The 4,916-nt window shown below is 55.9% G+C and overlaps 1 long non-coding RNA gene across 1 annotated transcript; it reads left to right on the top strand.

Annotated features, from left to right (window-relative positions):
* Positions 1 to 2,109: 2,109 nt before the first annotated feature.
* On the top strand, positions 2,110 to 4,174 carry LOC127917600 (uncharacterized). Its single transcript, XR_008097621.1, has 3 exons — positions 2,110 to 2,368; positions 2,501 to 2,560; positions 4,139 to 4,174. It is a non-coding gene; the product is annotated as an uncharacterized LOC127917600 (long non-coding RNA).
* Positions 4,175 to 4,916: the final 742 nt, after the last annotated feature.

Here is a 4,916-nt window from a genome sequence, read left to right as displayed (position 1 = left end):
CTCTCTCTGCGCTCTCTCTCTCTCTCTCTCTCTCTCTCTGCCCTCTCTCTCTCTCTCTGCCCTCTCTCTCTCTGCGCTCTCTCTCTCTCTCTCTCTCTCTCTCTGCTCTCTCTCCGCTCTGCCCTCTCTCTCTCTCTCTCTCTCTCTCTCTCTGCCCTCTCTCTCTCTCTGCCCTCTCTCTCTCTCTCTGCCCCTCTCTCTCTCTCTCTGCCCTCTCTCTCTCTCTCTGCGCTCATCTCTCTCCTGCGCTCTCTCTCTCTCTCTGCTCTCTCCCTCTCTCTCTCCCCTCTCTCTCTCTCTTCTCTCTCACGCTCTCTCTCTCTCTCTCTTCTCTACTTGCTCTCTCTCTCTCTCTCTCTCTCTGCTCTCTCTCTCTCTCTCTCTCTCTCTCTGCTCTCTCTCTCTCTCTGCTCTCTCTCTCTACATCTCTCTCTCTCTCTGCTCTCTCTCTCTCTCTCTCTCTGCCTTCTCTCTCTCTCTTTCCGCCTCCCTCTCCTATTTCTGTCTGCCTCCTCTCTCTCTCTCTCTCTCTCTCTCTCTCTCTCTCTCTCTCTCTTTCTGAAGTGTGTGCAGCATTTTAAAACCTTTCGGGGTCTTGCATGACTTTTGTACATAAGATTACCTCTGCACTAATCTTTTGTAATGAAGTAGATGTAGAAACGGTGGTTAGGAAAAACTCCCTAGAAAGGCCAGAACCTAGGAAGAAACCTAGAGAGGAACCAGGCCATGAGGGGTGGCCAGTCCTCTTCTGGCTGTGCCAAGTGGAGATTATAAGAGTAAATGGCCATTAAGGCCAGATTGTTCTGCAAGGTTTTTCAAACGTTCAACGATGACCAGCAGGGTCAAATAATAATCACAGTGGTTGTAGAGGGTGTAACAGGTCAACACCTCAGGAGTAAATGTCAGTTGGCTTTTCATACCCGAGCATTCAGAGGTCAAGACAGCAGGTGCGGTAGAGAGCGAGTCCTAAACAGCCGGTGCGGTAAAGAGCGAGTCCTAAACAGCAGGTGCGGTAGAGAGCGAGTCCTAAACAGCCGGTGCGGTAGAGAGCGAGTCCTAAACAGCAGGTGCGGTAGAGAGCGAGTCCTAAACAGCAGGTGCGGTAGAGCGAGTCCAAACAGCAGGTGCGGGTAGAGAGCGAGTCCTAAACAGCAGGTGCGGTAGAGAGCGAGTCCCAACAGCAGGTGGGTAGAGAGCGAGTCCTAAACAGCAGGTGCGGTAGAGAGCGAGTCCTAAACAGCAGGTGGGGTAGAGAGCGAGTCCTAAACAGCAGGTGGGGTAGAGAGCTTGTGTCCCAAACAGCAGGTGCGGTAGAGAGCGAGTCCCAAACAGCAGGTGGGCAGAGAGCGAGTCCCAACAGCAGGTGCGGTAGAGAGCGAGTCCCAAACAGCAGGTGCTGGTAGAGAGCGAGTCCCAACAGCAGGTGCGGTAGAGAGCGAGTCCTAAACAGCAGGTGCGGTAGAGAGCGAGTCCTAAACAGCAGGTGCGGTAGAGAGCGAGTCCTAAACAGCAGGTGGGTAGAGAGCGAGTCCTAAAACAGCAGGTGGGGTAGAGAGCGAGTCCTAAACAGCAGGTGGGGGTAGAGAGCGAGTCCTAAACAGCAGGGTAGAGAGCGAGTCCTAAACAGCAGGTGGGGTAGAGAGCGAGTCCTAAAATAGCAGGTGCGGTAGAGAGAGAGTCCTAAACAGCCGGTGCGGTAGAGAGAGCTTGTGTCCTAAACAGCCGGTGCGGTAGAGATGGAGAGTCCTAAAACAGCAGGGCGGTGCAGAGAGTTTGAGAATCCCAACAGCAGGTGGGTAGAGATGGGAGAGTTTAGTCCCAACAGCAGGTGCGTGTAGAGATGGGAGTCCTAAAACAGCAGGTGCGAGAGAGCGAGTCCCAACAGCAGGTGCGGTAGAGAGCGAGTCCTAAACAGCAGGTGCGGTAGAGAGCGAGTCCTAAACAGCAGGTGGGGTAGAGAGCTTAGTCCTAAACAGCAGGGTGGGGTAGAGAGCAATCCTAACAGCTAAAAGTGGCAGAGAGCCAGTCCTAAACAGCAGGTGGGCAGAGAGCGAGTCCCAAACAGCAGGTGGGGTAGAGAGCGAGTCCTAAACAGCAGGTGCGGTAGAGAGCGAGTCCTAAACAGCAGGTGCGGTAGAGAGCGAGTCCTAAACAGCAGGTGCGGTAGAGAGCGAGTCCTAAACAGCAGGTGGGGTAGAGAGCGAGTCCTAAACAGCAGGTGCGGTAGAGAGCGAGTCCTAAACAGCAGGTGGGGTAGAGAGCGAGTCCTAAACAGCAGGTGGGGTAGAGAGCGAGTCCTAAACAGCAGGTGCGGTAGAGAGCGAGTCCTAAACAGCAGGTGGGGTAGAGAGCGAGTCCTAAACAGCAGGTGCGGTAGAGAGCGAGTCCTAAACAGCAGGTGCGGTAGAGAGCGAGTCCTAAACAGCAGGTGCGGTAGAGATGGAGAGAGAGTCCTAAACAGCAGGTGCGGTAGAGATGGAGAGAGAGTCCTAAACAGCAGGTGGGGTAGAGAGCGAGTCCTAAACAGCAGGTGGGGTAGAGAGCGAGTCCTAAACAGCAGGTGCGGTAGAGAGCGAGTCCTAAACAGCAGGTGGGGTAGAGAGCGAGTCCCAAACAGCAGGGTGGGGGTAGAGAGCGGTCCTAACAGCAGGTGCGGTAGAGAGCGAGTCCCAAACAGCAGGTGGGGTAGAGAGCTATCCTAAACAGCAGGTGGGGGCAGAGAGCGAGTCCTAAACAGCAGGTGGGGTAGAGAGTCCTAAACAGCAGGTGGGTAGGAGAGCGAGTCCCAAAACAGCAGGTGCGGTAGAGACGAGTCCCAACAGCAGGTGGGGTAGAGAGCGAGTCCCAAACAGCAGGTGGGGCAGAGAGCGAGTCCCAAACAGCAGGTGGGCAGAGAGCGAGTCCCAAACAGCAGGTGGGGTAGAGAGCGAGTCCTAAACAGCAGGTGGGGTAGAGAGCGAGTCCTAAACAGCAGGTGGGTAGAGAGCAGTCCTAACAGTCGGTGCGGTAGAGAGTAGTCCTAAACAGCAGGTGGGCAGAGAGCTTAGTCCAACAGCAGGTGGGTAGAGAGCTTAGTCCTAAACAGCAGGTGGGGTAGAGGAGCTAGTCCTAAACAGCAGGTGGGGGTAGAGAGCGAGTCCCAAACAGCAGGTGGGGTAGAGAGCGAGTCCTAAACAGCAGGTGGGGTAGAGAGCTGAGTCCTAAACAGCAGGTGGGGTAGAGAGCGAGTCCAAACAGCAGGTGGGTAGAGAGCGAGTCCCAAACAGCAGGTGCGTGAGAGAGCGATCCTAACAGCAGGTGTAGAGAGCGAGTCCTAAACAGCAGGTGGGGGTAGAGAGCGAGTCCCAAACAGCAGGTGGGTAGAGAGCGAGAGTCCCAACAGCAGGTGCGGCAGAGAGCCAGTCCCAACAGCAGGTGGGGTAGAGAGCGAGTCCCAAACAGCAGGTGCGGTAGAGAGCGAGTCCCAAACAGCAGGTGCGGTAGAGAGCGAGTCCTAAACAGCAGGTGCGGTAGAGAGCGAGTCCTAAACAGCAGGTGCGGTAGGAGAGCTGAGTCCTAAACAGCCGGTGCGGGGGTGAGAGCGAGTCCTAAAACAGCAGGTGGGGTGCAGAGAGCGAAGTCCTAAACAGCAGGTGGGTAGAGAGCGAGTCCTAAACAGCAGGTAGGGTAGAGAGCGAGTCCTAAACAGCAGGTGGGGTAGAGAGCGAGTCCCTAAACAGCCCGGTGCGGTAGAGAGCGAGTCCCAACAGCAGGTGGGGTAGAGTGGTCCCTAAACAGCGGTGGGGCAGAGAGCGAGTCCCAACAGCAGGTGCGGTAGAGAGCCGGAGTCCCTAAACAGCAGGTGGGGTAGAGCGAGTCCTAAACAGCAGGTGCGGTAGAGAGCGAGTCCTAAACAGCAGATTGGGTAGAGAGCGATCCTAAACAGCAGGTGCGGTAGAGAGCGAGTCCTAAACAGCAGGTGGGGTAGAGAGCGAGTCCTAAACAGCAGGTGGGGGGTAGAGCGAGTCCCAAACAGCAGGTGCGGTAGAGAGCGAGTCCTAAACAGCAGGTGGGGGTAGAGAGTAGTCCTAAACAGCAGGTGCGGTAGAGAGCGAGTCCCAAACAGCAGGTGGGGTAGAGAGCGAGTCCTAAACAGCAGGTGCGGTAGAGATGGAGAGAGAGTCCTAAACAGCCGGTGCGGTAGAGAGCTTGAGTCCTAAACAGCAGTGGGTAGAGAGTGAGTCCTAAACAGCAGGTGGGGTAGAGAGCGAGTCCCAACAGCAGGTGGGGTAGAGAGCGAGTCCTAAACAGCAGGTGGGTAGAGAGCGAGTCCTAAACAGCAGGTGGGGTAGAGAGCGAGTCCTAAACAGCCGGTGGGGTAGAGAGCGAGTCCCAAACAGCAGGTGGGGTAGAGAGCGAGTCACTAAACAGCAGGTGGGGTAGAGAGCGAGTCTATATAAAGCAGCGGGTGGGGTAGAAAAGCAGTCTCACAGCAGCAGGTGCGGTGAGAGCGAGTCCTAAGCAGCAGGTGCGGTAGAGAGCGAGTCCCTAAACAGCAGGTGCGGTAGAGAGCGAGTCCTAAACAGCAGGTGCGGTAGAGAGCGAGTCCTAAACAGCAGGTGCGGGTAGAAGCGGCGAGACGTCCTAAACAGCAGGTGGGGTAGAGAGCGAGTCCTAAACAGCAGGTGGGGTAGAGAGCGAGTCCTAAACAGCAGGTGGGGTAGAGAGCGAGTCCTAAACAGCAGGTGGGGTAGAGAGCGAGTCCTAAACAGCAGGTGCGGTAGAGAGCGAGTCCTAAACAAGCAGGTGGGGTAGAGAGCGAGTCCCTAACAGCAGGTGGGGTAGAGAGCGAGTCCTAAACAGCAGGTGGGGTAGAGAGCGAGTCCTAAACAGCAGGTGGGGTAGAGAGCGAGTCCCAAACAGCAGGTGGGGTAGAG

The sequence above is a fragment of the Oncorhynchus keta genome, unplaced genomic scaffold (assembly GCF_023373465.1).
Source record: "Oncorhynchus keta strain PuntledgeMale-10-30-2019 unplaced genomic scaffold, Oket_V2 Un_contig_11772_pilon_pilon, whole genome shotgun sequence".
NCBI lineage: Eukaryota > Metazoa > Chordata > Actinopteri > Salmoniformes > Salmonidae > Oncorhynchus > Oncorhynchus keta.
This window is presented reverse-complemented; position numbering and strand designations above follow the sequence as displayed.